The following is a 22,676-nucleotide window of genomic DNA, read 5'->3' as shown; positions in this document are numbered from 1 at the left end:
TGTACGTTGTGATCTCCTTTTAGCCCTTAAGAACGTAGCCATCCTAATTCAATATGTTGCCAAGTTCAGACATCAGTGCTGCCAGGATGTTTACAAATCAGTATCGCCCAGTTTGTTGACAGCGGATGACCATACAACAATATCCGACCAGTGGGGTCAGAACCCGACCACCGATAAAGGTCCAGTGGATATGTTGCACATTGTTTGCACAGTAATACATCCATTGTACACAACAACACTCAAGGTTCATCTTTCAAAACATGCATCCATCATGTGAAACAGTGACTCAGCTGCCATGTATCTGCACCCAATCACGTAAAAACACTACGGAGATCTCCATAACGGGATGTCATGATCGCTGTGTCATTAGCAAACTCGAACGAGACACTTGCAGTCAGCAAACAAAGCTAGCGGCCGTGCCGTAATGGTGCGTTTGCCGATGACATCACCTGCCACACGTAGGAGGCGCTTGCCCTGATAAGAGAGCGTGGAGGCAGGCGGGTCTCTGACATCACAGCGAATATTGTACACCGTGAAATGACCGTTATTTTCCCGGTGTTTGTATAGTTGCTTATTCACCTATTACTAGGTTATTATATTGCGTCTACTGTTTATTAACAATCAGCAGTACGTTAAATACAAATGTGACTGTAGTTGATCTCACAATTTAAGGGTAATTGTAACAATTTTAACTACCAAGCGTTTAAAAATTTAAATCTGTTGTACTGTTGTTAATCTCAATCAGCAGTATGTTAATTGAGCTACACAACATCTGAGCGGCATGCGGGACGTGTATCGTGTGTTTCCTCAGCTGCACGAGTCTTATACATTTACCTTTCCAGTCATGAAGTCAGCTCCTGGGCCCTCTAAGCCATACATTACTCCTGCGATCAGGGGTACTTACCTAATGAAGACAAATCCTTTCTGGTTACATGGAGAGGTAGAGACTCCTTGAGAGCATCTTCAGGAACGATTAGGAGAGTCTCGGTGGAAGTGTGCCGGAGTGTCGCGCGGGAACGTCTACGCAGGCGGGCGTGTGGAAGGCCAGGTGTTGCTCCGCCTCCCGTCACGCGTCGGTATACTAATCCACCGCTGTCTCCCAAATTATCCTATCGGCCTCCCTGTTCCCAGAGAACAAATGAGAGAATAGCTTAAAGACATCACTCTCTCTGGAAAGGGCTGTGTTCTGGTTTTGCTGCATGCACGCAAACATGCACAACACATGCACGCGTCGTTGATGTCATCGGTGATGTCATCGTTGATGTCATCGTTGATGTCATCTGTGAGGCTGTTTAAATGAAGTGTACTATCAGAAGGGTGGCGGAGAGAGGCGTCGGCACGTTCGACAGCTGCTGTCATGTCATGTATTTGCCTCGTCAAGGAAGGAAAGAACGACATAATGTTTTATGACATAATGAAGGAGTAAAAGAATTGTAGTACAGGAGAAAGACCTTCCCCAACACCGCTACTCAGTAATGACATGTCACTGGACTCAGATGACTGCCTCTACCAGTTCATCCAGTGACTCCTATTTCTGAGTCCTTTTCTCCTCTTAAATCTGTAGATTGAAAAATTGCAGGAGCAGAGAGGTTGAGAATAACCTGACATAACTCCGGCTGTGCAGAAAACCGAAAAGCCCTCAGTCACGCACAGCCAGAAGCTCCGAAACGCCCTTCAGACCGGCGCTGGTTGCTTTGCCAGGTCATGCAGTGAGAGGACTGCATCTGCACACACCCCAGCCCTCGCCAGCAGCTATGTTGGCTCCAGCTAGATGTTTCTGTTTTTCAGTGATCAAGCTTCCCCATGTTCTGAGGAAATAAACAAATATATAAATAACTGCAAAACCGCTCCTGGGTCAGTGCAAAGAGTCAGAATCACGTAATGTTACGTAATGTTACGTAATGTTACGTAATGTTACCATCTTCCAGTCCAAAGTTATTCAGTATAATTGGAAGCACTGTTAACCTTTGTTTGGCATATTAGTATTAGTCACCATGACAACGCCGAACCAAAGGTCCGTGTCCCTGGCGACAGTGATGAAGCTGATGAGGAGGAGAGTTCTGAGCATCATGTTCAGTCTTGTCAAAATCCTCTTTTGAAAGTTGTGCAAAGACCCAGTTTTCTGGCTTCTTTCTAAAAATGTCGCTTTGTCTCATCAAATCAGCAGCATAACTGCAGAGCTATCACGGAGCGACACACTGCACATCGGGGTTTCTTTTAGAGATGTCTCCTGCTGGCACGAGTCATTAAAACACACCATCCTACTTTGAGATGTTTTCCTTCAGCCGGTGCTGCCGAATTCCCTCCGTCTCTGTTCATGCACCTGTGGATCTGATTTTGGAGAGAGGGCGACACTTTTGATGGGCCACGCCCAACAAGACAAATCACCCAGATCTAGAAACATCAAGTCATGCGTAGCAGCAGTGCAGTTTGTATTGTAATTTTGGGTATGAAACTCAGGTTGGAGAAATGGATGTCATTAAGTGGAGCAGGTGTGTGTGGCAGGCTGGTGTGGAGCAGAGTGAGGAATACTCCTCTCTGATTTGTTGTGGCATGATGTGTTGCCCTTCACTGTGATTAATTGGAGTACAGTGGCTAATGTTTTGTCAGATCTTTTTAAATAAGTGCTACTGGACTTGAAACTTGTTCCCGGATCGTAGCACGTCTTTCTGCATATTTAGGAAAACATGTATAGTATCGCTTAGTAATGGAAGTGAGAATGTGAGACAGGTCTCCTCAAAGGAGAGGAGAGCAGGATCACTAGAGCGAGAACGAGATGAAAAGGACAGTGAAGGAGAGATGGAGAGAGAGAGGGAGAGAGAGGGAAAGAAATAGAGAGAGAGAGGGAAAGAGATAGAGAGAGAAAGGAAGAGAGAGAGAGGGAGAGAGAGAGAGAGGGGGGGAGAGAGGGAGAGAGAGGGAAAGAGATAGAGAGAGAGAGAGAGAGAGGGAGAGAGAGAGAGGGGGGGGAGAGAGGGAGAGAGAGAGAGAGAGAGGGGGGGGGGGGAGGGAGAGAGAGAGAGAGAGGGGGGGGGAGAGAGAGAGAGAGAGAGAGAGAGATAGGGCAAATAATTTGTCATCCTGGCGAGTAATAATTCAAACCTCCCCTTTGACGCCGCAGATCCACAGTTACCCCTCACCCTCCATCAGGATCACTGCACTCACGTCCAGCTTCTCAGGCTTTGCTCCGATCACCCAGCGAGCGTCTCCACCCTCCCCTGCCACGCCCACGCCTGAAGCAGGGACTGCCCCCACATAATCAATCCCATTCCTCCGAGCCCTTAAGCCCGGGGGCCGATGGCGTGCAGCCGCCCAGCCGCCATCCCTGCGGTCTCCGCCCCAGCCTGGTGGGCGTGGAGGGGAAGGCTCCGCCCGGGGTGCCTGCAGTCTCACTCAATCAAGGGGCCGTGACTCACAGGCCATCACAGAACACGGGGCGGGAAAAATATGGCACAGGGAGGAGAGGCGGGAGGGGGGAGTTGGAGGGGGGGGGTAGAGATGATGAATGAGCAGCTGGGGGGAGGGGCTAACACATGCAGGGGCGAGGGCACTGGGTTCACTGGCCGTGAGCTTCCTGGAAGCTGCGGGGAACGTTTCTGTCAAGTGGTCCAGGGGGGTTTGATGGAGAAGGCGGTGATGGTGTAGTGCCTGCCGTCGAGCAGACGGCTGTTCCAGGAGAACGTGGCTGTTTGTGCGCCCGTCAGACGGAGGAGTTAGCTACTCCACATATGCTTTGAAAAACGTATGTCAGAATAAAATTTTGAGTAGATATGGAAAGATGTATTTAGCTTTTTACTATATTGTCAGTGCTTTAAATGTCTAGTTGGCCCTTTAAAGAACAGAATAGAGATGTGGCAGGGATCCTGTTTATGGGGTTTATGCCTCATGTACAGAGTCTTGTTTTAGCTGCTCATGAAATATGATAATCAGCAAACCAGGCCCAGTGAGGAACATAGAGACATCTAGTAACTGCATTTACACGTTGGTGCATCTTCAGGCAGCATTCAAAGTAAATCAGTGGTTCCCAAACTTTTTCTGCAGTGCCCCCCTTTAGTAGATGAGAATATTTTTGCGCCCCCCCCCCCCCCCATATTGACTAGGGATGTGTTGAAAACTTACAAAAACAATAGGTTCACAACTTTGGTCAAACATGAAAAAAATAAATTACAAGAAATCTTTTAAATGGTTCAAGAATTCTAAATATAATTGAAAATAAATAAGGAGATGAAATAAGAGAAACAGCAATACATATGCGGCTAGTTTGCAAGCGCAGACTGTAAAGCATGTAACGGCCAGAAATATGTGTACTGTCTCTTTAAGGGAGCGAGTTGAGCGCGCGTATGGAATATTGTTTTTTAGCTTTCTGCCGTAGACCGAGTCAGACCACAGCTCCTTAATTTATTTCTGTAAGTAACGCATTCAATGAGCTTTGGACAACTCACCAGTTCATGTATGAACAGTGAAGTATTGCTGGAGCCCAGGTTTATTTTGGTCAACCAGCAAATAAACGGACTAAGTGGAATACCACCAGCGCGAGTATTAAGGTTGAACTAACTCCGAAAAGCAAGCAATACAAGCATAGAATTAGACTGAATAGATCTTTTTTTATGGATCGGTCACATTGTCCCCGATACCCGATCGAGAATTTTTTCAGATATTAATATCGGGATCGGTGCATCCCTAATATTGACACATGTGCACATGTCCAAGCTCTGCGCCCCCCCTGCAATAGCTCCGCGCCCCACCTAGGGGGCGCGCCCCCCACTTTGGGAACCACTGAAGTAAATCATGCAGAGATGACTTTGTGGATCTCCTATACGCTCCATAGACACCAGTGTTAGGACTGCAGGACTTGCTCTACACAAGTGACGAGAAGGTTCAGGTTTCAGACGTGACGGTGTGAGAAGTGTCTGCCTGTGGTTCGCAGTGAGTCGTGCTATGGCAACAGAATGTGTTGGGAGGTTGTTTGTGCGGCACTATAGAGGGTGGGGGGGTTCTTCACCTGCTCCTACGATGAGAGCAGTGTCAAACGCACTGTCCAGAGACCCCACACACCACCACGAAGACAACAAAAGCTGAAATCTCATAGCCTTCTGCTCATTTGGAAACAACACTGTCATGCCCTAATCAACCCCAGCCAATCATGAGACAGCAGCAACACCCACCCTCACACCAGCACCAATCACAGCCGCAGCTCTCAGCACCCCGCTCACACAGGTCGCCGCCCCCTTCCCTTCCTCTCTCATCACCTGTCTGTCTTTCCCAGGACATTCACACCCACCAACCACACCTACCAACCTAACGCTGTTGAGCAACCTACCTGTTCAACCTGGCTTGGTCGTCAGTGGAAACGGGTTTCCTTGGTTACGTTACCATTGTGTTCGCCCGTTGTGCTTTAATAGGTCGCCGCTGCTCTGCCTGTCTTCACAATGATGTCACACATTTTCACGACTCTCAAATTTACACCATAGGTGGTAACTTGACAGAGATGATTTTACTGTGTGTGAGATTAATATGACAAAGGTTATTTTTATTGTGCTATAGGTGACTTAAAAAATGAGATTTATTGAGTGTAAAAAAACCTTTTGAATTAAAATGACATTCCATTAGATTCTATTACTTACTTTTCTATTACTTTATTCTAGTTTATTACTTTACCTTTATTACTATAGATTCTATTACTGTCATTTCAGACCTGAAGTAGGGCACGGCTAGGTGTGTGTGTGTGTGTGTGTGTGTGTGTGTGTGTGTGTATGTGTGTGTGTGTGAGTGTGGGGGTGTGTGTGAGTGTGTGTGTGTGTGTGTGTGTAAGTGTGTGTGTGTGTGTATGTGTGTATGTATGTGGGAGTGTGGGTGTGTGTGTGTGTGTGTATGTCTGGGTGATCCAAACTTCTCTCAGCTGAGTGTTGGGTGCTCTGAGTGAGGGGTGCTCTGAGTGGGGGTGCTGTGAGTGGGGGGTGCTCTGAGTGGGGGGGTGCTCTGAGTGGGGGGGTGCTCTGAGTGTGGGTGCTGTGAGTGGGGGTGCTGTGAGTGGGGGTGCTCTGAGTGGGGGGTGCTCTGAGTGAGGGGTGCTCTGAGTGGGGGGTGCGCTTAGTGGGGGGGGTGCTCTGAGTGGGGGTGCTCTGAGTGGGGGGTGCTCTGAGTGGGGGTGCTCTGAGTGGGGGGTGCTCTGAGTGGGGGGTGCTCTGAGTGGGGGTGCTCTGAGTGGGGGGTGCTCTGAGTGGGGGGTGCTCTGAGTGGGGGTGCTGTGAGTGGGGGGTGCTCTGAGTGGGGGGTGCTCTGAGTGGGGGTGCTCTGAGTGGGGGTGCTCTGAGTGGGGGGTGCTCTGAGTGGGGGGTGCTCTGAGTGGGGGTGCTCTGAGTGGGGGTGCTCTGAGTGTGGGGTGCTCTGAGTGGGGGTGCTCTGAGTGGGGGTGCTACTCTTGCTCCAGTCTCTGTTCTGTGTTGGAGCAGCAGAGCTGATTGGTTGACTACAGTGTTAAGAGCTCTTGTTTTATTGAGATCAACAGGCTTCAGTCCTCAACACGTCTCCAAAGACATAAAGAATCTCTCTCTCTCTCTCTCTCTCTCTCTCTCTCTCTCTTTCTATCCCCTTTTCTACTCCTTACTCACTCTCACTCTCTCTTGCAGTTTGATAGAAACAGCCAGGGTGACTGGTGTTTTTACCTCAGATGGCCTGGGGACGGTTCACTTAATCACTCTTCACTGGACAGGGACTTGTGACAGTGGAGTTACTGGGAAGTATGTAACTGCATGGATGTCAATCTGAATGACAGTCTCAATAAAGTACAGGTTTACAGGTAGACTGCTTCTTCTGTCAATGGAAAGCTCCCCCCCCCACTCCTTGAAATAAAAGCACAAACACACACACACACACACACACACACACACACACACACACACTTGCACACCCTACTACTGCCTCTTTAAAAATCCATCCATCCCCACGGTCCGGTCGGTTAATCAGATTTGGGTGGCTGTGGGTGTTTGAACGCTATCACCGCCCTAGTGGTCTGGACCAGCGGGTCCTGGGGACGGCCCTGGGGACGGGCCTGTTGTCTCACCACCATCCTCGTCCTCCTGTCCCACACCTCCATAGGAGAGCAGAGTCTTAATTAAGCATGGCAGAGAGAGGGAGGCTAATTAGCACGGCGGCTGCAGAGAGGGAGGGTGTGTAGTGAAAGAGTGTCCTTTACTGAAGGGTGTGAGGTGGGGGGCAATTAGATAGTAACACCCATCAAACAATCAGAGAGAGAGAAAGAGAGAGAGACAAAGAGAGAGAGAGATTATTCAGCTTTTCTGTCAGAGGGCACACTGAACTTTTACTCTATGCTTCTTTGTCCATTATAAAGTTCATCAAGAGGATTTGGAAATATCAATAACATTGCACAGAGCTTATCAGGGGAGACAGAGGTAGAGAGAGAGAGCAGAACGCTAGAGAGAGAGAGAGAGAGAGAGAGAGAGAGTGAGAGAGAAGGAGGGAAAATGATGGAGAGAGAGAAAGAGAGAGATGCAACAAGCAAGGCCCACAGGCTCATTTAGACCTTTTTAATTGCATATTGAATGGTGTATAGAGCAGTAATACAGTAATACATGTAATTTTCCAGTGATTTTATGGTTTTGAGGTGAAGGGGCAGACGTGCGTTCTGATAAGGAGGTTTTGAGAAATGAATTTGCCCATATTTGGGAGCAGTAATCTCAAATATAAAAGTACTCTGATGAGAGGGTGTGAACCAAGGCACATTCATAATTTCATTACGCTGCACCTGTGAATAGAAAACTAGCCCTTACTGTAGATTATATTCTGTGCAAACTGTCTGTATGTATTTGGGTGCACATGTGTTTTTATCTGGGTGTTTGTGTGTGTGTGTGTGTGTGTGTGTGTGTGTGTGTGTGTGTGTGTGTCTGGGTGTTTTGTGTATGTGTGTGTTTGTGTGTGTGTTTGTGTATCTAGGTGTTTTGTGTGTGTTTGTGTGTGTGTGTATCTGGGTGTTTTGTGTGTGTGTGTCTGTGTGTGTGTGTGCGTGTGTGTGTGTGTGTGTGTTTGTGTGTATGTTCCAGTGCTGTTTCCTTGTTTATCTGAAGGCTTGTAATGCTGTATTCCTGTTCCACTGACTCAACTGTTATTGTCAACACACAAAGCAGCCACCTCCACCTGCACTCTCCACCTGCACTGTCTCCACCTGCACTGTCCCCACCTGCACTGTCCCCACCTGCACTGTCTCCACCTACACTGTCTCCACCTGCACTGTCTCCACCTACACTGTCTCCACCTGCACTGTCCCCACCTGCACTGTCTCCACCTACACTGTCTCCACCTACACTGTCCCCACCTACACTGTCTCCACCTGCACTGTCTCCACCTGCACTGTCTCCACCTGCACTGTCTCCACCTACACTGTCTCCACCTGCACTGTCTCCACCTACACTGTCCCCACCTGCACTGTCTCCACCTACACTGTCTCCACCTGCACTGTCTCCACCTACACTGTCTCCACCTGCACTGTCTCCACCTGCACTGTCTCCACCTACACTGTCTCCACCTGCACTGTCTCCACCTACACTGTCCCCACCTGCACTGTCCCCACCTGCACTGTCTCCACCTACACTGTCTCCACCTGCACTGTCTCCACCTGCACTGTCTTCACCTGCACTGTCCCCACCTGCACTGTCTTCACCTGCACTGTCTCCACCTACACTGTCTCCACCTGCACTGTCTTCACCTGCACTGTCTCCACCTGCACTGTCTTCACCTGCACTGTCCCCACCTGCACTGTCTTCACCTGCACTGTCTCCACCTACACTGTCTCCACCTGCACTGTCTCCACCTACACTGTCTCCACCTGCACTGTCTCCACCTACATTGTCCCCACCTACACTGTCTCCACCTGCACTGTCTCCACCTACACTGTCTCCACCTGCACTGTCTCCACCTACACTGTCTCCACCTGCACTGTCTCCACCTACACTGTCTCCACCTGCACTCCGCCTCCATTCTGTTCTCAACCAAATAAGGATCTTATCAGACATTGTTTGAAGTTTAAATGTTATGTTTAAACTGTTGTTAAATGAAACAGGTGCTAAGTCAGTGTAACTCTCTCATTCTCTCTCCGCCTTTTACCCAACTCCCCTCTCCCTTTCTCTTTCTCTCTCATTCACTCCATCTTCAGTTGCAAACATGATTTCTATCCCTGAGTTATTTGGAAAACTCAGCATCTCCTCCTCACCCACCCATCCACCCACATAAACACATACACACACACACACACACACACACACACACACACACACACACACACACACACACACACACACACACACACACACACACACACACACACACACACACACACACACACACGCATCACTGGTCACTGGCAGGTAGGAGTCTCGCCACATACACCAGCATGAGAAGATGGTGTCCAATAAGATAACACATTTATCCGATCACACACCATATTGTCCCAACATGTCCTCACTCAGAACCGACTGAAAGAGTCCCCGTGCACACACAGCTGTCCCCTTTATTCATGTCCTCACAAAATATGAGCTTGTTTAGTGCCTTTCATTTGCAGTGACCTGGGAGAGTGTGGAAAACAACAGCACCCCCACCATTTCACCCCACCCCCCACCCCAGACACGGGAGAGTATAACGAACAACACCCTCCCCACCCCCCACCCCAGACACGGGAGAGTATAACGAACAACACCCCCCCCCCCCCACCCCCCAGACACGGGAGAGTATAACGAACAACACCCCCCCCCCCACCCCCCAGACACGGGAGAGTATAACGAGCAACACCCCCCCCCCCCCCCCACCCCAGACACGGGAGAGTATGACAAACAACTCATAGCTTGTGTGTGTCTGTGTGTGTTTGTGTGTCTGTATGTGGATGTGAGTAACATTGCAAAGTTCAAGGATATTACATTGTCAAATATCTGCTTCTTTTTTCATTTGATAGTCTGACGTTGGATGTCTGATGCACCTCTAAGACCTTCAGAGGAGTTGGATTTACCTCAGAATATTTGTTTGTGTTTGTATGTGTGTGTGTGTTTGTGGGCACAGTTTTAGTTTATCAGCCTGTAAAGAGTGATCCTTCTTGGTCTCTCACTCACACACACACACACACACACACACACGCACACGCGCACACACACACACACACACACACACACACACACACACACACGCACACACACACACGCACACGCACGCACACACACACACACACACACACACACACACACACACACGCACACGCGCAGACACACGCGCACACACACACACACACACATACACACACACACACACACACACACACACACACACACACACACACACACACACACACACACACACACACACACAAATGCTCACAGGGGTGGTGGTGAAGTCATAAGTAATCCCAGTGCTCCAGGACAGCAAAGTGGAGAACAGTCATAAATATACAGCAGCACCTGTCCAATAACAGCCTGTCCTGCCAGTGAGGGGTGTCGGCCTGTCTCCCCTGACAACTGCTGATCTGACCCAGTGGGGGGGCACCTCGCTATGACGACCAAGACAGATGGATTTGCATATTCATAAATCCTAAAGTATGAAAATGATAACGTTAAGTAAACTTTTCTCCTCTTGCTCCATATGGTGGACATTTCCTAGAGATTACAAGTTCAGGTTCTCTTTGAATTGCAGTTGCAATTGTTTGTGTGAGAATATGTGGAGGGTGAGTCCAACAGCTGTTGTGAACAGGGATGTGGGTTTTTTGGACTTCAGTAGGGTGCAAAGCTAAATTTTACTTCTAAATTATGCTTCTCCTCTGCAAAGGACATGAATTCAGTTCAACTTCCTGTCACTCTTGTTATACAGGAAGTGGCAGTGCTGGGCAAAAGGGGGAAGAGTGCAGGTTATAAACGGCAGCCATTTGATTAATGGTGGAGAAAGAGGAAGACGGTGTGGAGAAAGAGGGAGATGGTGTGGAGAAAGAGGGAGACAGAGATGCTGGCAGACATGTTATAGATGAGACAAATGTGTATGTGAGAATAATGTGTAAACTTTGAATCAGAGGAGAGTTCAAACATTCTCAAGTTGTTGGATGCAGTACTGTAAAGTGAAAGTGCAGTATAGTGGAGTAAATCTGAGTGTAATGTTTGTAGGTAGACAAATTTGTAGTGGAATGAACTCCACCAGCCTTTATCTGTTGGTGCCTTATTTTCTAAAGAAATGTTTGAATGGCTTTTTCAGACTTACTGCTCTCAGTTTAGCAGCTCAATGTTCATGGTGTGGCAGTAACAACTGAGAGAGGACAGGTTCAAGTCAGACCTTCCCTCACACAGACCTCCCCTCCCTCAGACCTCCCCTCCCTCATATCTCCCCTCACATAGACCTCCCCTCCCTCAGACCTCCCCTCACACAGACCTCCCCTCCCTCATATCTCCCCTCACATAGACCTCCCCTCCCTCATACCTCCCCTCACATAGACCTCCCCTCCCTCAGACCTCCCCTCACACAGACCTCCCCTCCCTCATATCTCCCCTCACATAGACCTCCCCTCCCTCAGACCTCCCCTCACATAGACCTCCCCTCACATAGACCTCCCCTCACACAGACCTCCCCTCCCTCAGACCTCCCCTCACATAGACCTCCCCTCCCTCAGACCTCCCCTCACACAGACCTCCCCTCCCTCATACCTCCCCTCACATAGACCTCCCCTCACACAGACCTCCCCTCCCTCATATCTCCCCTCACATAGACCTCCCCTCCCTCAGACCTCCCCTCACACAGACCTCCCCTCACATAGACCTCCCCTCACACAGACCTCCCCTCCCTCATACCTCCCCTCCCTCAGACCTCCCCTCCCTCATACTTCCCCTCACATAGACCTCCCCTCACACAGAACTCCCCTCACACAGACCTCCCCTCACACAGACCTCCCCTCCCTCAGACCTCCCCTCACATAGACCTCCCCTCACACAGACCTTCCCTCACATAGACCTCTTCTCAATCAGAGCTCCTTCATTTTTATAGCAGTTTTCTAAAGACATGCGTTAGGGTTAAAACTAAAACCCAATAAAATCCTAAATTTTAAAGTGCGCTACTGCAGTTTAAGAGCAATTATAGTCAAGAGGATAAAAATAAGACTTTTTAAAATCCATGGAAGGAATAAGTTTGTCTAATAATAAAGGAATAGTGTGGTTTGTAAACTGACCTAGTAAACCACAGTCTTATTTAGTTATCAATCATAGGGCATTTTATGCATTTGTTTACTTATTATGGAGAAGCTACTGTGACAGGTGAGTGTTTCCAAGCCGAAGGTACAGACCCGCTGCGGAATCCTTAGAGTGTAACAACACTTGGAGGTCTCTCATTGGCTGTTGCAGGCTATGTTGCCACCTGTACTGACAGACTTCAGCACCCAGCCGTACTGCCTCCCACACACTACCCCTCCAAACACGCTCGCTTTCATATCTCAGAATGTAATGCGTGTCCCTCTATTCTGAGTGTGGGCGACTGTTGAATAGACTTTGCACGTGACTTTTCTAACCTGAGCAGAGGAGATAAGTTTCATAATGATGTGGGAATTACGGCTGAGGGAAGAGTGGCGAGCCAATAGGAACATTAGCATGAGCTTAGCCGTGGCTACAAATTTAAAACAAAGACGCGACTGTACTGACAATAAGGCAGACAGACGTCCAGATTTCAGTCAGACAGGCAGTCAGTCAGACAGTCTGGTTTTTCAACTCCCTGCCCTTTGCAACGTCACCTGTCTGTCTTTTCTTTTGTCTTGTAGCTACCTATTTTGTGCATTTTTCAAACGATCTCTTGCGTTTCGCTGGTCTAACAGCGTGATGTTCACCTACAGGCTAACAGGAAACGATTCTGGCTGCGAATGGAGAAAGTCAGTTTTGCATTATGTGAAGTTGTCAATATAGTGGAAATAAAAACAGCAACACACAATGCACACGATGACCAAGCAGCCGTTCGTGAATGTGGGTACATCATGTTTGGATCATTTGGAACTTCTCTTGGACCTCTCATTCTCTCAGAAGCAGGCAGCTAAGCTCTCCCGTTGGACCAGGGCCCGGCCCATGTGGAGAAGAATTCTACTGCACATTTGTAGTTTAAGGGCACAATAACTGGTGGGTTAGGATTTTCACGCCGGGCTATGTGTGACGCTCCACTTCTCCTCTTGTTAGAATCAGGACATTGTCCTTTTTGGGCTTATAGATATAGGCGACCATCTTTGGTCCGAAACAACCCTTGAGCTCTTTCTGTGAATCGGACTCTTCTTTGAACACTTCTTTTTAGCACTGAGAGGCATGTTTCTTAAAACTCAAGTAGTCCAGTGCAGTTTGAAGTCAGCCTGTGGCTTCTCAGGAGTAGCAATCTTAAGCTAGGACTGCGCCTGAAGATGAGAGAGGATTTGCCCCACTGCCACTGTGGCCCCTGGATGAGGCAGAAAGAGGCTGAGAGGAGGTTGAAGATGGTGATAATGGACCCGGTTCAGAGAGGCGGGGTAGCTAACGCACAGCTTTCATCTGTCCCTGAACACAGCGAGTTACTGACAGCAGGAGTCTCAGTCGTGCACCTGCTGTCTCTCTGCAAGCGTAATGTCTCGTCTTACCCGGTTCTCTTTGCTGTTAAATAACAGTGCATTTCAAATTGTTCACCTCAGCCCCATAGAAATATCCTGTGACAACAAACAGCACATTAGCAAATAAGAGTCCCGTGTGAAGCAGGAGAGGTAATCCCCTGCAGGGCTGGGTGACGGTGTCAGGGTAATAGCGGTAGAGTCCTGTCAAGCCCCGTTCCCTTCCTGGCCCTCACGACTCATTCTCACTCTCCTGTTTCTTACTGTACATGCGTTATGTTCTTGAAATTTGCTCAAAACTGAAATGCTTATTTATTTTCGCCCTCCTTTTCAAAAAAAAAAATCCATTTTAGCTGAGTGCTTCAAATTTCCCCGGAGGTGAGAAAGAGGAATGACTAGGCTGGACAAGAATGCATAATGTATGAGGCCTCCACCTCTCTCCACCCCTCTCTCCACCTCTCTCCACCCCTCTCTATCGCTCACTCTGGTCTCTCTCTCTCCCTCTCTCTCTCTCTCTCCCCCTCTGGCTCAGTGTGGAGGTAGTACACTTATGAAAAAAGAGAGAGAGCGACAGAGTGATGGGGACAGAGAGAAATCGTCAGCACGATGGAAAATGGAAGCAGGCGTGTTCTTCAGTGCGGAGGAAGTGGGTGGTGCAGGGATGGAGTCTGTGATGAGTCGTCCTGCTCACCTTCTAAATGGTCAGACTCCACCTCAATCGGTGGATCATTCAGTTTCCGCTCTCTTTGAACCCTGTCTGTCATACTTCTGTCCACATGAGTATAATACATAGAGTACATACATATGTGTGTGTGTGTGTGTGTGTGTGCATGTGTTTTAATATGCGTGCATATTTTCTGCCTGTGTGTGTATTTGTGCGAGTCTGCACGTCTGTGCGTCTGCACGTCTGCGTCTGCACGTCTGCGTGTGGCGGGTGGTGCGTGTTGTCTGACAGATGGCTGGAGGTGGTGGTAACAGATTTGTATTGCAGAGCGCGTGCCGTCCTCGCCGCAACTAAAGTGGATAAATAATTTAAGCTCTCATGCATAATATGCAGGCAGAGAAGCACCTTGGAATGGAGCTCCTCTTTAATTACGCAAAAGTAGCCAACATGTCCAGCACTTCTGGGAATGCAGTGTAGCAGCACCAGCTTGGCCTAGGACTACCATAACAAGCTGTTCTCAAGCCCAGAATCTGTTAGCTGTTTTTATATTGGTTTTGAGATTGCCCACACCTGTACCCTTGCCCAGGGTGATATTTAAACTGGCTGGAACCAAGGAGAGGAATGTTCCTCCCCTGTTTTTTTTTCTTCTAAGCTGAGATGATCTTTGACCAGACCACCAGAGTGGCGAACTGCATTTTGCTGGAGAGAAAGACAGTGACTCAGGCTTTTTGCGACATGTTGCTAAGTAACAAAGCCATGGCCTCAAAAACAGACTGTGTGCAGCTCTCTGCATCTCATGGCTAACACGTCCTAGCGGATGGAGGGAGGGGGGGGGGATTAGAGAGAGATAGAAGAATGGAGGGGTAGAGAGCGAGAGAAGAATACGAAGAGAGGAGAGAAGGAGAGAGGGAGAGAGTTAGAGGGGAACCGCAGTGATGTTGTTGCTTCACAGATGGGAGTGAGGCGTAGCCGAGTCCTGATAGAGTGAAATCGGGAGTCACACTGACTACCAACGTGGTGCTGAGAGCCCTGGACCAGGAGAGAGGGGACAGAACCAGATCAAAGTCGGAGCAGGAGAGCAGGATGAAAGCGGGGAGCTGTGGAGGTGACCAGAGGGAAGATGGCAGGTGGTCAAGGAGCTGTTCGAGAAGCTATCTGCTGAGTGCTGGCTCCACCCGTTTCTCAGCCTCCACCCGGAGAACAGCCTCAGACCCCTCCCTTTCCACCCTCTCCCCCCAAACAGCGACAACCACCACCTTCTGTTAACGGCCCTCTCTCCGCCCATCATCCACTCTCTCTCCACCCTTCCTCCACACTCCCTCCATCTCCAGTATACCCGTACTCCCTATGGAGCAGAAACTCCACCTGAATTTTTCAGCCAAGTGGTGAATCATTCCGCTATAACCATTCGACACATGAATCTGATCTCATGTGGTGTGTGTGTGTGTGTGTGTGTCTGTGTGTGTGTGTGTGTGTAAGAGAGGAGAAGGAGATAGATATCTTTCTCTCTCAGTCCGCAGGCCTCAATATTCATTACATGCTGCAGAATGATAGCTCTTCACAGCTCATCCGCATGCAGCGAGATGAGACATTTATATTAATAAACTGTTAAACATCATAATGAGCTATTATGGAGATCTAAATTGCAATAAGGATAACAGACACTGTAAGGATACAAACTCCGTCAGTCTTTCTCTGTCTCCTCCCTTTTTCTTCTATCTCTTTCTCTCCCTCTTTCTCCCTTCCCCTCTCTCTCTCTCTCTCTCTCTCTCTCTCTCTCTCTCTCTCACACACACACACACACACACACACACACACACACACACACACACACACACACACACACACACACACACACACACACACACACACACACACACACACACACACAGCCCCTTGTTAGCAGTAGCACAGTATCAGTCAGCCTCACAGGTGGCTTAGGGGAGCTTCACACTCTTGTTAAAGGACAGGGATTAAAACCTTGAGCCTGGATTACAGTCTACCTAACATACCAGTTCTCTGTGTGTGTGTGTGTGTGTGTGTGTGTGTGTGTGTGTGTGTGTGTGTGTGTGTGTGTGTGTGTGTGTGTGTGTGTGCATGTGTGTTTATGTGCATGCAATATGTACACACATACCAAAACGTCATACAATGCATTACTGTAGTGCGTTATCTAATATCACTGTTGCTGTCAGGTAATTTTCACTCAGCAGTTTTGAAAGCTTCCATGTAAATGCATCTGTGCTTCTGACAATGCTGTCAGTGCTTCTGTTTCCCACTAATTACTATTATTATACTGATAATATTTACCTAGTCTAATAGCCTAAACATTTAAGCATTTCCAACACAAGCCCATTAGCAGATTTTTCTTTTCAGAATAATCTTGGCCTGTCTTGTGCTTGTCTGGAGGGAAACAAACACATTATGATACTGGGACAACAGCCTGCTACAGTAGCACTTAAGAGTAATAACTTTATTATTAACTTTATTATGGCAATCTTCTCTGTTCCAGTTGCTCTGCATTCTTGTTTAATATTGTTTGTACTCCTTTTGCAATTCATTTGAATGTGTTTTGTGAAAGCAATGCAAGAATAATATAACGTGCAATTTGAACCTGAAAGCAGTATAGTAACACGGCGTATTACTTTGAGTTGAAAGCGATATGGTAACGTACCTTATTACTTTGAGTTGAATGCAATATGGTAACGTACCTTATTACTTTGAGTTGAAAGCGATATGGTAACGTACCTTATTACTTTGAGTTGAAAGCGATATGGTAACGTACCTTATTACTTTGAGTTGAAAGTCGTGTGGTGTAAAATATTACCGTTTAAAGACAACCCCCTACTGCTGCTTACAGGCCCTTCACTGAGACGGTGGGTGTTGTGCGTGGATATTGAATCAAGCTCGGAGCTGCCTGCCTGATAGATGCTAGTCCGAGCCCTGGTGCTAGTCCGAGCCCTGGTGCTAGTCCGAGCCCTGGTGCTAGCCCGAGCCCTGGTGCTAGCCCAAACCCTGGTGCTAGCCCGAGCCCTGGTGCTAGTCCGAGCCCTGGTGCTAGTCCGAGCCCTGGTGCTAGCCCGAGCCCTGGTGCTAGCTCAAACCCTGGTGCTAGCCCGAGCCCTGGTGCTAGCCCGAGCCCTGGTGCTAGCCCGAGCCCTGGTGCTAGCCCGAGCCCTGGTGCTAGCTCAAACCCTGATGCTAGCCCGAACCCTGGTGCTAGTCCGAGCCCTGGTGCTAGCCCGAGCCCTGGTGCTAGTCCGAGCCCTGGTGCTAGCTCAAACCCTGATGCTAGCCCGAACCCTGGTGCTAGCTCAAACCCTGGTGCTAGCCCGAACCCTGGTGCTAGCTCAAACCCTGGTGCTAGCCCGAGCCCTGGTGCTAGCTCAAACCCTGGTGCTAGCCCGAGCCCTGGTGCTAGCCCGAGCCCTGGTGCTAGCCCAAGCCCTGCACAGCTGCATGCGTATGTAAACTGCCACGGTTTGAGTAGTGGCAAAGTGCACAGCTCACAGGCCCCCGTAGAGAGTGATGAGGACTGCATTGCTCTGTGCAGCTCAGGTGGGTTTGACAGGTAATTTCCAGCATCATAGGACACATGTAGGAGTACTGAGATCTGATTGGCAGGTTTTTGTTTTTACACGTATACACACATACAATCTGTGTCTCTTTGTGTTCCTCCTACACACATAAACATGGACGTGCAGCATTACGTCAAAGATTAATGACCACTGTGAAAAGTGCTTCAAGTTCAGTCCTGCGATGCCTGTCAGCAGATGTTAGTGCTGCAGAGTTCACTGTGTGCTCTTAAAACTGCTCTGACGCCTTGTGTGTGTGCTGCAGTTACAGCGTGTGTTGTTCTGAATGTCGAGATGTGTAAGTAGGATTTCAATGCATTTTTTCTTTTATGCTCTGACACTGTCATTTTTCCTTCTGAAGCAGAGAAGGAAACACTTTAGGGGTTGTGTTAATGGTTGCATGCACACAGTTCCAAATAACGTGTCCATGCGAGATGTAAAGAAAATGTGAATATAGGAATTCAGACAACATGGAGTAATACGATGGGTAACATTTGGTACATGGCCTCAGCTCTGTTGTTGGTGTGCTTCTGTTTGACAGACACTTCCTGCCCAGCAGACACTTACTCTGAACTTCTGAAGTCTGAGAAAAAGACTTTTTCTTCACATTTCTTGTGAGCACATTTCATCCTCAAATGTCACACACACACACACACACACACACACACACACACACACACACACACACACACACACACACACACACACACACATACAGTATATATATATTATCATTGCATTCTGAATGTTAACAGCAGGATTATATGGGAGTGAAAGGGTAATGTGACTGTTGCTGGATACCTAATGGACTCCACAGAGCATGTGACCGTGGGTGGCCACTGAGAGTGGGTGCAGTGCTCGGTGAGCGGCTGAGTGTGCGTGGTGTCGTGTGTGTTTGTGTGTGTGTGTGTGTGTGTGTGTGTGTGTGTGGGGGGGGGGAGACAGAGAAATATGGGACACATTTTAGACAATGCTATTTCCAAAAGGTCACATCTCATGTAGTGTGAAATAGGGTCCTGTTTTTTATTCACAGAGGAATCTCTCTCTCTCTCTCTCTCTCTCTCTCTCTCTCTCTCTCTTTCTCTCTTTCTCGTCATGAAACTGAATGAAGAATCTTTGCTATGCCTTGACCGAATTCTGTGTTGCATTATGCATCAATGTGTGTGTAGCTGTGTGTATGTTTACCTGCCTGTCTGTGTGTGTGTGTGTGTGTGTGTGTGTGTGTGTGCGTGTACACACAAGTTAGTCTCTATGTATTTTTATGTGTTTAGGGTACACACTGAAATGAACTTGAACAGCGAACTTAAATTTAACCCTTAAACTCCACGTGTGTGTGTGTGTGCTCCTGTCCTTACAGAATAATTCTCTAACTCCAGATGAGACTTTTGAGTTTTGTCATTGAAATGCGTAACAGCGAATGGTGAAGAAAGCATCCCAGGGAAGAGAGCACACGACCTATCGATGAAGCGTGTGCACGTTTGAAAGGTGACGCGTAATCCTGTCTTCAGAGCTGTCTCAGTTTCCACCAGTGCTGCGGGCACAGCCGGCCTTGTACCACATCTGTGCTGTTAGCGGCAAAATGCAGATAAGAATCGATAGACTAGCATAAAGATGGAAATTAGAGGCGTTCTGAACAAGCAGTGATCCCACCATCACGCTCAGGACATCAATTATTCAGCAATGCCTACTGGCTAAATAAAGAGGAGATAGAGAAGCCAGCCATTTTCAATTGATACACACTCAATTTACTGTGTCCAGGCAGGTCAGATAACACAGAGGGAGAGAGTGAGTAACATATTGAGAGACTTATGATGATGGATGCATGCTACTCCAGTCATCTCTAGTGACGTAGCAGATATGTTGTTGTTGTTGTTGTTGTTGTTGTGTGGTGTTGCTGGGGTACAGTGTGGTGCTCTCTACACTTGAGGAGCCCAGTCGAGTCCTCTATCTGAGCTTTCATTCACCAGGTCAAAGGAGCTTTTACTGTGTCACAGAAAGTAACGTCACTTCTGTTCTGTGATTTTCAACGAAGACGCAATTCACCTTGTAATAGGAGTTTAGCCAGCGGTAGACACGTTAGTGTTCACAGGAGGCCCTTCCGTCTCTTCTGGAGGCCGTGCAGCTGAACCAGGAAGACAGAGGTGCTGTCAGCGAGGGGCGACTCCTGGGCAGCTGGTCCCGCCGTGTTGGGAAGAAGAAGAAGAACAAACACCACAGCTCAGTCTAACCTTCAGATCTCACACACGTTCAGACGACGCCTTGATCCCAGCTACCTGCTGTTCATTGTTCTTGCAGAGAACGTAGAATATGGCACATCCTGCCTCTCTCTCTCTCTCTCTCTCTCTCTCTCTCTCTCTCTCTCTCTCTCTCACACACACACACACACACACACACACACACACACACACACACACACACACACACACACACACACTGCCTGACAGTAGAGTTACACCCTTACTGCTGGATCTGTCCCACTGAATTTCTGAATTTCCATTCAGAGCGTGTCAGATCTTAAGCTGACTGCTGCTGTCATGGGAGCACCTCGATACACACACACACACACACACGCACGCACGCACACACACACACGCGCACATCATCCACACACACTCCTTTAGTGTGTGAGGGGTAGAAAGGGTATCACAGGGTTCCTAACTGACACAGCACCTCTCCTCACTGATGAGGCCCCTCGCAAGGGGTGGGCGGGGCTTTCTGCACAGGGCACGCCCACATCTCTGCGGCCCGAGGAACAGAGTTGGTCTTTCTTTTTTTTGTTACTAGGCTGCAAGGTAAGATCAAGAGGCAGTAGGCTGTTGTGAAAGAGGCTGGACTGGAACACTTGTAAACGTCACCTGTTTGAGCAACGTGCCATCCCTAGAAACGCTGAGGGACCAGGTAGCAGCTACAGGAGATATATACTGTCTCTCCGTCTCTTCTCTCTCTCTCTCTCCCACTCTCTCTCCCTTTTTTCTTTCCACCTCCACGCAGTGTCACAACTGTCAAGACCAAACAAAAAAAACCACTCTAGAATAATTGAATAACTGAAGAATGCCTCTCTTTTCATCTTCCGCAGTGATTTCACGTCTAACGTGATTACAATTATGAAAGTCAGGGGCAACTCTGCAGTGATTAAGAGTGTGAAATGTTCTGCCATTTAATAGCAGAACAGGCAGTGTTATCTGAACAGTCATCTGGCATTAGGGTGTTTTAAAAGAAAAATCACCGTGAGGTTCCAGCAGACAGTTGTAGCATCTGTCTCCATCCACACACACACACACACACACACACACACACACACACACACACACTCTTATACATGTCACTCTTGTACTGCATATTCCATAATTCATCCTCCTAGACTGGCAGGCATTTTATTTCACACGTTGTAGACTTTTTTTGTACAAACTCACAAAGACAGTCCGGTGTTCCTCCTCGTCTCCCTGTCTGTTTAAGACCCACGTCAGCTGGTCTGTGCTGCTGGTAATTGTATGTACGCTGTTTAACGTTCCTTGTACAGCTTTTCCTGCCCCAGTTCCCTGTGTTTAGTCTTCCGTGTAGGGCTTTTCCTGGTTTTTCATGTATTCCCTGCCTCTCCCTCCTCTACCCGTGCAACGGACTGCAGGTGTGGATTTGCCCTTAATAAACGTCGCTCAGCTCAGTCTCTGCACATCTCCTTGCTTTACACAGCCCTCCATGTGGCTACACAGTGAAATAAACTTGACTTACATTCCCCATCCCCGTGTGTGAACTCTAACTAGAAGCAACTCCTTTAGATACTGGGCACAAACATTGCATGCATTGCTGTGGCCAATTATCTGCAACGGGCTATTTGTATATTACCTCTTTATATTGTCCTGGAAGAATGTGAAATCACCATGACACCGGAGGTCAGGAGTCCTGCACGCATGTTCATTTAGTCACAGGGGGCTTCATTCAGAGAGCGCTTTGTCACCAAGGTAACGGGTGGCTTTGGATCTTGGCACGATGTCAGCCCAGTGGGCTGAAGGTGTCCAGGGACGGCGGTGGTGGCACCGCAGATTCAATCTTCCCGACGTTTGTCGTTGTTTATGGGGCCCAGGGGGGTAATTTTATGCCTGAATGAAGTGGTTGCTAATAGCTGCTGCTCTGCATTCACCGTAGGGCAAGAGAATGACGCTGCAGATGTGGGTGTGGCGGAGGAAGATGGAGAAAAGGTGGAAAAAATTAATCCCCAATGGGAGATGGAGGAGGAAACCTTTGAAAAGAATGATAAATAAAAGCAATCAAGACAACTATATGTCTGTCTATTTGGGTGTTGTATTAGCATCTATTTCTGTGTTCTTTAGAGTCCTACTGAACAACCTCCACCCACTGTCCCCTCTCCCCCCTCTCCTCCTGAGACTACACCCAGTCCCCTCTCCTCTCTCCTCCTGAGACTACACCCAGTCCCCTCTCCTCTCTCCTCCTGAGACTACACCCACTGTCCCCTCTCCTCCTGAGACTACACCCAGTCCCCTCTCCCCTCTCCTCCTGAGACTACACCCACTGTCCCCTCTCCTCCTGAGACTACACCCACTATCTCCACAGCTCCACATGCTCTCTCTTGTGTGACGTGCACCACATTGAAACCGCTCCCAGCTGTCGTGGTAAGCACGCTGAGAACGTGACGTTGGCATCAAGTCCTGCTGCGTGCCTCTGCTGCAGACGTCTGCTCTGCCACCCTCGTGGGTCTGGGGCAGGAAGCTCTGCCCTCGTTTGTCCATCCCTCTGTTCTTCTCCTCCTTTTCTGCCCTCCCTGGCTAATAAGAGCCTCTTGTGGGCCTGGGAGGCCAGCAAAGACTTGTATGCTGCCATAGACTCAACATCTGGAAAT

General features: G+C 48.5%; 1 long non-coding RNA gene across 1 annotated transcript in view; it reads right to left on the bottom strand.

Annotated features, from left to right (window-relative positions):
• The window catches only part of LOC143522483 (uncharacterized), a 33,585-nt gene that overhangs the window by 4,344 nt on the left and 6,565 nt on the right, over positions 1 to 22,676 (bottom strand). The window contains exons 2-4 of the long non-coding RNA XR_013133015.1: positions 20,677 to 20,820; positions 19,865 to 19,993; positions 905 to 1,121 (exon numbers count right to left, since the gene is read on the bottom strand). This is a non-coding gene — a long non-coding RNA (uncharacterized LOC143522483). The remainder of the gene's footprint in view (positions 1 to 904; positions 1,122 to 19,864; positions 19,994 to 20,676; positions 20,821 to 22,676) is intronic.

The sequence above is a fragment of the Brachyhypopomus gauderio genome, chromosome 9 (genome assembly GCF_052324685.1).
Source record: "Brachyhypopomus gauderio isolate BG-103 chromosome 9, BGAUD_0.2, whole genome shotgun sequence".
Classification (NCBI taxonomy): Eukaryota; Metazoa; Chordata; class Actinopteri; order Gymnotiformes; family Hypopomidae; genus Brachyhypopomus; species Brachyhypopomus gauderio.
This window is presented reverse-complemented; position numbering and strand designations above follow the sequence as displayed.